Genomic DNA, 9652 nt, shown 5'->3' with positions numbered 1-9652 from the left:
TTAGATATGAGGATCGTGTAACTAATGAAGAGGTACGGAATTAAATAGAGGAGGAAGAGGAAATTACGACACAACTTTGACTACAACAGGGGTAAGTTGACAGGACATATTAAGAGGCGTCAAAGAGTGAGGACAAAGGGGTTGGTTGATAGTATTCTGATAATAATCATCTGTTGAAATGCTATTCTACTATTTTATCTATTAATGTAAGCAGTGAATTTACTCTTCCATGCACTCCTCCACAAAACATTTAAACCAAAACTGAAATCAGCTGAACACCAAATCTTTCAACCACTGTCTGACAACTACTGGATTCACTTTCAACTTTCTATAACTATCACTGACTAGCCACACGCACATACAGGTATAAGGAGAACAGAAATAAACAAACATTAGTTTTCAGCATATAATTCTGCAGGATGGCAACATGTACATAAACAAACCAGACAGGAAGGGACATGAGGTGAACACACTGTAGTTACGACTTCAAATCAGAGTTTTCAGTAAAACGTCTACTGCTAGTGACAGAAGAAAAAAGAGCGAACATGAAAATGTGCTTATGTTCCATAATCTAAGTTTTAGTTCAACCTCCAGCATGTGACCAGGTGAAGGGAAACGTATATGTCCGCCTGTCCGCCAAAAACTCGGTTCACTGTAAGTAGTCAGTCATTCACGTAAAAAAAGATGTGAACTGTTTTATAATCTGCAAGTATCACATATCAAAACAAAACTGAATCATTCTAGATTGCACCGAAGGTGCCTTAAAGTAAAAGGCGAAATGCGTCTTCAATCAGTGAAGTACACTGGATAAAGAAAAAAACGTTTGTTACTTCCAAAGGAAATGATCAATAGTTGTAGATACTTAGCAAATTACATCTTATGACATACCAGTAAATTAATTTCGGTTTAACTTCTCATTCCACATGCTGAAGATTTAGGATATTTATCATGCGACGAAATACATGACTTTTCACAAGTTATCGTTTGCAAAAAAACACGTTTCGATTTCTTGAACCGTTTACGAAATTTGCGGTTGATACAACCACATGGTTTACGACGAGCAGGACGAAGTACCGGTCGCGTCGCGAGCGACCCGCGCGCGGTCACCGCACAGCCCGTCCGCCGACATATCAGCCAATATCTCGAGAACGGTGATAGCTATCGATCTGCTCTCAGCTTTAAAAACAATTTCGATATGTTGACTAAATTTCATACGCAATAATGTATTACCTAAAATGAACTGTACGCAAAGTCCACGCAATGCGTTTTTACCTCTGCACACTCATTAAAATTTCGTGTAAAGGTTTACGTAAATGCGATACAGCAAGTAACCACAACGAATAACGAAAATAAATTCGGTCCTTTATCGAGAGAAGATATCAGGCTGTAACATACCCAAGAATCAAATTTTTCTGCCGAATAGTTTCCTTGGAATCGGATGATAAGTATTTCATTGCTGCCGCCGCGACCGCGCCAGCGGTTCGGCGAAAGTTCGTCTGGCCAGGGGTTCCGTTCCTGACGTCACGCTCAGCGCGTTCTGTGATTGGCGGCGCGCACCTGGAGCGCGGCACGCGGCAGCGGAAGCGGTTCGACATGGTCAAACCGCGACGCAGAGCCCGCCGCGGCGTGCCGCTGACGCCGTTTCCATGGCAACCACACCGCTGACGCGCCGTTTTGACGCGCGGCAGCCCTAGTGGGAACCGGCCTTTAGGTTGGCAAACAGCCGCTGAGCAGACTCTCTGAGCCCTTCCGACCACCGTGTGTGGACCTCGGACGAGGGGAGACGGTTAGGCATTCCCTGCTGACTCTGGTGAGTATTGACGCTCTGCGTGATGGCTCCTATAGTCATCTTAGTTAGGACATATAGTCACGTTGCATAAAATTACTACTTTTTTTGTATCACTAGTGACGAGCCAGCATTCCATACAACCGTACCATTAGGTGCAGTGAGTGATCAAGGAGTTATTTTCATGATTTAATAAAATCAAATGTTGTTATATAAAATTCTTTGTCTCACAGCAACGTTTATTTCCGTTACCATTCCAGTTATTCAAACTTTCAACTTAAAGTTAACGAATAATCAGAAATTTTGTAGTGATATTTGCTCATGCAAACGGTCGTAGGTCTTTCACAAAAGATACAGGTGCCATTTGCAAGTTGAGGATGCCTTCCAAGGCTTTGCGGAAAGCAAGTATCATGCAATATGATTGTTAAGTATGGAGCTATTGCATCAGCATAATCTGAAAAGACTCTAATTGGTATACAGTCTGGGCCGGAAGATTTGTTTTTATTAAGTGATTTAAGTTGCTTCACTTCTCCAGGGATATCGGCTTGTAAGTATCTCATGTTGGCAGCTGTTATTAATTCGAATTCTGGAATATTTGCTTCATATTCTTTGTGAAGGAATTTCGCAAAATCGTGTTTAGTAACTCTGCTTTAGCACGCTGTCATTGATAGTATTTTCATTGTTATCGCACAGAGACGGCATTGTGTCTTGCCGCTACCACACTTTACATACGACCAGAATCTCTTTGGATTTTCCGCCAGGTTCCGAGACAAAGTTTCGTCGTGGGAAATAGTATAAGCGTCTCGCACCGAAGTTCGCGCTAAAATTCGAGCTTCTGTAAAGAATCGGGATTTTGTGTTGTTTAAATTTGACATGCTTTTTTCGTTGCTTCTGCAACAGTTTCCGACCTGTTTTGTGTACCATGAGGGATCAGCTTCGTCGTTTGTTAATTTATTTGGTATAAATTTCTCAACTGCTTTTTAATTCTTTTTATTTTTTTAATAAATTACTGGACACACAAAGTCCTGACAATAGCGTACATAATAAAATTACAATACAAAATCAAATCTGTGTGACAGAGTTGCCGGTCGTGGTGGCCGAGCGGTTCTAGGTGCTTCAGTGCGGAACCGCGCGACTGCTACGGTCGCAGGCTCGAATCCTGCCTCGGGCATAGATGTGTGTGGTGTCCTTAGTTTAGTTAGGTTTAAGTAGTTCTAAGTTATAGGTGACTGATGACCTCAGGAGTTCAGTCCCATAGTATTCAGAGCCATTTGAACCATTTTTTGTGATAGAGTTGCATTTTATTAGTAAACAATATAAAACAGAATACAACCAAACAGAGGATACCCTTTCGGCAGTACAACATAAGAAAAATGATCGCTCGATAACATCAGAAAACACATGCTGTTCAGTTCCAACTCCCCACAGCGGGGACCCAGGTACATCTTCTCGGAATACATTCTTGTCCAGTCCGTAGTAGGGCCACACTCCCCTCCCGGAGCCCTCTTTCGATTTCATTGGGACGTGACTTAACCATGTTCATGTTACTGCCAGCTGCATTCCCATACCACTCAATCCATCCTAACCATGCGGATCTCCTTTCCAGAATGGGCGAAAACCACTAGACCATCCGTGTAAGCACGGCATTGGAAATTGTGTCCTCTCAGCGTGGTTCCCAAAAGATGTTGTTTCAGCCCACACAGAAGTGGCTCTTTCGCTATCGGATAGAGAATCATTCAGAGGGGACAGCCCTGCAGGACCAAAGGTTGGATAGTGATGTGTCCCTCCACCCTGTCATTAGTCATCACCCTCGACGAGACACCATGGAGAATGTGCATGATCACGTGGGTAAAGGTAACATTGAGGAGGGTTGTCGGGGGATGATGTTCAATCCGAGTGCATCCAGTTGGCTTGGACACCGGAATAACGAGACCTTCCACAAAAGCCGGCGGGATGGGGACCACTAATCACGGCAATTCTTGGTACATCTCCTTCCACTGCTGGGACATCCGAAATATTATCGTTCGTGATCTCTAAAAGGGATGCCGACACCGTATCATCAAGTGTGCCAGTGTGGGTATGAGGGACTGCTACCAAGGACGCATAATCGTGGCGTACCTCCTGTATGATATCCACCTGGGTTATCACCTTGCTACTATCCCGGAGATCCGGAGCATGTACCAATGTTCGTCGCCTTTGACGTCGTTTGGAGATAATGTGGTACATAAAGAGAGGTTCTTCTTCGTTCCTGTCCTGGTATGTCGTTCGCCCTACAACATCTTCAAGCCGGCGGCAGGTAAGGGTGACAATTTTTGCTTTGATGCGATGGATCTCCTCTTGGCGATCAGGGGATGGTGAAAGCGCCGTAAGTTCTCGGAGAAGTGCATTATAGAAGTCCATCATTTTTCGGTGCCAGAGCGATCTTCCCCTTCCGTAGCCAACCAGATCGCGGCGTAAAACCGGTTTGATGCATTCGACTATCATTGAAGCTACTACGGATATTGCAGCAATCGACGTTCATATGAGGACCACATACTCACTATAAGTTGCCTACATTCCTGATGCCATAGAAGTGCATCATTCAGTTTCCATTATCTCTGACTTCTCCGCACGGTCTGCCTCTGGAGGCTGACGCAGCAGATATACACACTATGGTCCGAGAAAGCCGTGGGCCAGAGTTCCGCTGCTAGAATCGCCGTTGGAAGATCAGAGGAGACGTAGATGCGATCGAGTCTGCTGGCAGAATGGCTGGTCACATAAGGAAAGCTAGGGAGATTATCATGTAACCACTCCCAAGTATCAGCAAGACGCAGGAGTTATAGCAAGAGACGCATTTGGGGCATAGAGTGTAGTTTGATTGTTGGTGTTCCTGAGTCAGAACACTATTATAGTCTCCGCCAGTAATGATGTGGTCACAGCTACTCAAGAGGAGAGGCGTAATTTCTTCCACATAAAACTGTGACAAGTCCTCTTTTATCTCTGTCCAAGAAGGGGCAAGACATTAGCAATTCGGGTCCGTTGCATATCGAACGCCAATCCCCATGCCGGGCAAGTACTTCACACTGGTTACCTCTGTTCCATCTCGCAGAAGGGCAGCCATTCCACAACTCCCTCCTTAGCAGCAGGAGTGATGTAAGCAGTAAACACTTAGAAGTCTTGTGAGGTCTCCAGTCAAACTTCCTGCAGCAGAGCAACATTCATGTCCGCCGCCCTGAGCATATCGCGCACCAGTTGAACTTTGATACGTGCGCTGATCATGTTGAGATTGATGGAGGCAATCTTGTACGCTTTGTGCTGATCCGCGGTCAATAGGAGGCTCATAACTACAGGGGACGAGGAGAATTTGCAGCAGCAGATAAACCACGCCGAATCACCTGTTATGAAATACATGAAATGTATTAGCAATTGCGAACATGGAAAGTAATGAAACGTTGTGCCCTACCGAAACTGTAACCCGGATTTTCCGCTTTTCGCGAGCGATCGCTTTACCTTAATCTATTCGAGCACGCTTCACGGCTAGACCTATACTTCTTTATGTCATCAACCATGTACAACCTGCACTTGTACATCCTTTATGTACACACATCAAAAAAAGTTTTGCATCTCTCCGCTTCTCAGAACTCCTAAGGATAGACCTTGATTGTGGATACTATATCACAGACACAGTCCCTTAGACTGTTCAGAGATGTCACTAAACGCGCCTAAAGATGTAAACAACCATGCATGAGCACCGCCTATTAGACGGAGGGGATCCGACATTCGATCTGTTCCAGTCATTCCACCAGGAAGAAGGTACACGGCTCGTGTTGTCTGTAGTTCAACCATGCCTAGACGGTCAATATCGCGGTTCTATCGCACCCGCATTGTAACTTTGTGCCAGGAATGGCTCTCAACATGGGAAGTGTCCAGGAGTCTCGGAGTGAACCAAAGCGATGTTGTTCGGGTATGGAGGAGACATGAATTGTCGATAGTATGCCTCGCTCAGGCCTCCCAAGGGCTACTACAGCAATGGATGGCCGCTACCTGCGGATTATGGCTGGGAGGAATCCTGACAGAAACGCCACCACGTTGAACAATGTTTTTTGTGCTACCACATGACGCCGTGTTACGACTCAAACTATGCGCAATAGGCTGCATGATGCGCAACTTCACTCACAACGTCCATGGCGAGGTCGGTCTTTGTAGCCACGAAACCATGCAGCGCGGTACAGATGGGCCCAACAACATGCCGAATGGACCTTTCAGGATTGGCAACACGTTCTCTTCACCGATGAGTGTCGCATATGCCTTCTACCAGACAATCGTCGGAGACGTGTTTGGAGGCAACTCAGTCAGGCTGAACGCTTTAGACACACTGTCCAACGAGTGCAGCAAGGTGGAGGTTCCCTGCTGTTATGGGGTGGCGTTATGTGGGGCCGACGTACGCCGCTGGTGGTCATGGAAGGCGCCCTAACGGTTGTACGATACGTGAATGCCATCCTCCGACCTATAGTGCAACCATATCGACAGCATATTGGCAAGGATTCGTCTTTATGGACGACAATTCGCGCCCCCATAAAGCACATCTTGTGAATGACTTCCTTCAGGATAACGACATCGTTCGAATAGAGTAGCCTGCATGTTCTCCAGACATGTACCCTACCGAACATGCCTGGGATAGATTGAAAAGGGCTGTTTATGAACGACGTGACCCACCAACCATTCTGAGGGATGTACGCCGGATCGCCGTTAAGGAATGGGCAATCTGGACCAATAGTGTCTTGATGAACTTGTGGACAGTATGCCACGACGAATACAGGCATGCATCAGTGCAAGAGGACGTGCTGCTGGGTATTGGAGGTACCGGTACGTACAGCAATTTGGACTACCACCTCTGAAGGTTTTGCTGTATGGTGGTACAACATGCAATGTGTGATTTTCATGGGCAATAAAAAGGGCGGAAATTATGTTTATGTTGATCTCTATTCCATTTTTTTTGTACAAGTTCCGGAACTCTCGGAACTGAGATGATGCAAAACTTTTTTTGATGTGTGTATATTCCTGTACACGGTAGACATTTTAGTTGAAAGTCACTTGGCTCGAGTCCGCGGATAATTTGGATGTAGCAGTGAATGTGTTGTTTAGAAACTGATGCAATGTCGTTTCGGATGTACATGCTCCCCATAAGCGAGAAGTTTGAGTTCGAGTCCCTGTCTGGTACAAATTTTCATAGTCACTATTGCAGTGTGAAACTGAATGTAATTCATATTCACAACTGCGTAAACATTTCCCGTATTTCTTGATGGTTGAAGTCACTACAAGCATCCAGGTCCGAACGAACATTGCATCGTACTTCTTAATTACTCAGCCCTGATAATTCGCATTTATTCGCCGAAACCAGACCCTCGACTCTCAATTAATATGTCGTTCCTGTACGGGAATATACGTAACGTACGAATGCAGACTGTGACACATGGACGACGACATCTGAAAGTTCTGGTCTGGCTGTGAAACATGCTCGGATAGCCTAACGTGATGGTGACCACTCGCGATAGCCTAATGGTCACTTCCTTGGGCCGCGTAGCGGCACCGTCGCCTTGTATACGTCGTCGCTGGGCAACTCTCGAACGGTGTTCTTGACATGATTCAACCACAGCGGGCTATATTTTCTTAGAAGAAGAATGGCTTATGCTCACCACAAATCGACAATGAAGATCAGCTTTTCGACTGAATATGCACGACCGAAGACACTTGAAATACTCATATAATTTATGGTGGCCAACCGAAGACGTGGTGTGAATATGCCCAGGAATGATACCTCCGATCCAGCTGTATGCAACGAAGAAGCATACAGTTGCCGCCTGGGGAGGAGCAGGACACGTCCACCCCAACGACGTTCCCGTTGATCTTTGCCAAGATTCTCCAAAATGACCTCTGACCACGGTCCACGCTGACTCCTACTACTGAACCACTGCCGCCTCCAATAGTACCTCAGGCTGATGCGAACGGAATACCTCCTACGCCCTTGCCGCCACCTACATGCCTGTTTTGTGCGATGATAAGCAACCTCTGGCACAGGGTATGGATTTCGACTCTATGGTCGTACCTACCAATGCTTTTGTGGCTGACACTGAGGACCATGTGTTACAGCAATAGTCGCCGAAGAGACGTCGGAAACGTCGGATTGCCCCATCCGACAACTGCAGGACACAAACTAAAGCGATGAGGATTCCACCTACCAAACTCATCTCCCGATGGACCGTTCCATAGCGGAACTACAAGTCCGCTACCCGTCGGTGGTAAAACCATCATCGCACGCACCTAGTGCTGTGCCTATGGAAGTTATTAGCAGTTGAGCCAGCACCATTCTTCCGCCACAAACACAAAAAAGCCTTCAGACTCGACAAGCACAGCTGGACAGCGTCCACGAACTTCTGCGTGGTCTGATGTAGCAGACAAAAAACCCGTCATCGTGACAGCAGCGAATGCTAATGTTCTAATCGATGACTGCCAATCGATAGAAGTACTAGATGGGGATGTATTGCCTACTGGGGTGAAACTATTGTACGCTGCTGCTCTTTCCGTCGCAATGAACTTCCCAGTAGTCACAATTCGCGACAAGCTTAGAAGATTGGCTCGATCAATGTCAACACTATTGTCAAATTACAATTGCCTCACGAAATGTTGAGGGCGTAGGACCTCGATGTTGCCCTCATGCTAGAAGTTCACTCAGAGACGTTTCCAACTGTCTATAGGTATGTTGCTTATCTCATGCTGTGTGCTGTCAATGGTAGTGGGACGGCTACGCTTTTAAAATAAGACGTTGAGGTTAGACGAAGTGGCTTAAGTACCATCGGCTACGGGTCTTGCTGTGACCTTCCGTCATGTCCGAATCATCAGTGTTTACATTCCCTTGACCACAACCAAGCGATGGGAACGGTTGCCATTCTAGTCAGAAGAGGTCGCCCCATTATTTGTGGGCCGTTACGATCATTTTATACTTGCTGGCGACTTCAGTTGTGCGTTATCCTAGAAGGACCAACATCCCGATTTTGCCGCATGTGCAAGGTGATCTGCCTGAATATATTCATTTCACCACCCATTCAGCACGTCGTCTTGCCCGCCTATTTACAAGGTCTCCCAACTTCCACGTTGGACGCTGAATTACGAGCTGTAGCTTCACCAACCAAATCGCCTGCATTTGCACTGTTTCCCTCCAGCGGCAGAAGGTGTGGTGCGGTCGAGACAGGTGGAAGCTGAACGACGCCCATCTCTCGGGCGCGGAATGCAGGAAGCTCGTAGAGGTGCCTTGGAACAATTGCGTGACACGCCTTCCAGCGTATACTCCGACGCTCCGGTGGTGGCTCGACTGTGCCAAGCCATCTTTATGTAGATCAATGATGAATTGAGGTCACTAGAAAATACAGTAGCAACTACATAAGAAGGAATATTATTTCACCATTCTCCGTGAACTCTATTTCGAAGATAATTTAAATCATGTGCCGCCGCGTTGAGGGAAAAATGGGCTGTGCGAGACGTCAAGTTTGGGTATGGGGACAACCTCTGTACATGCATCATCTCATTATAGAAACGCAGGGGTGTCAGAGAACGCTGGTCCAAGCCCTCTAAATGCTAGATGGTCGCCGATTGTCATCCCGGAAGGATATCGCCGGCGCCTTTGTGGACTTCTACCAACAGTTGTATGTGGCAGAGGACCAGGACATCACAGTAGTGGATGATGTCCTCCACTTGTTGACAGGAACCCTTGATGGGGCAGCTGTAGAGATTCTTACAGTGACGAATACGGCTGATAACTTCGCTGATGCGTTTCATAAGGGAGTGGCAAACTGATCCCCGGGTACTGACGGCTTTCCGCTGGAGTTTTAG

This window comes from Schistocerca serialis, chromosome 3, assembly GCF_023864345.2.
Source record: "Schistocerca serialis cubense isolate TAMUIC-IGC-003099 chromosome 3, iqSchSeri2.2, whole genome shotgun sequence".
In the NCBI taxonomy this organism is placed as follows: Eukaryota; Metazoa; Arthropoda; class Insecta; order Orthoptera; family Acrididae; genus Schistocerca; species Schistocerca serialis.
Note: the sequence above shows the minus strand (reverse complement) of the source record.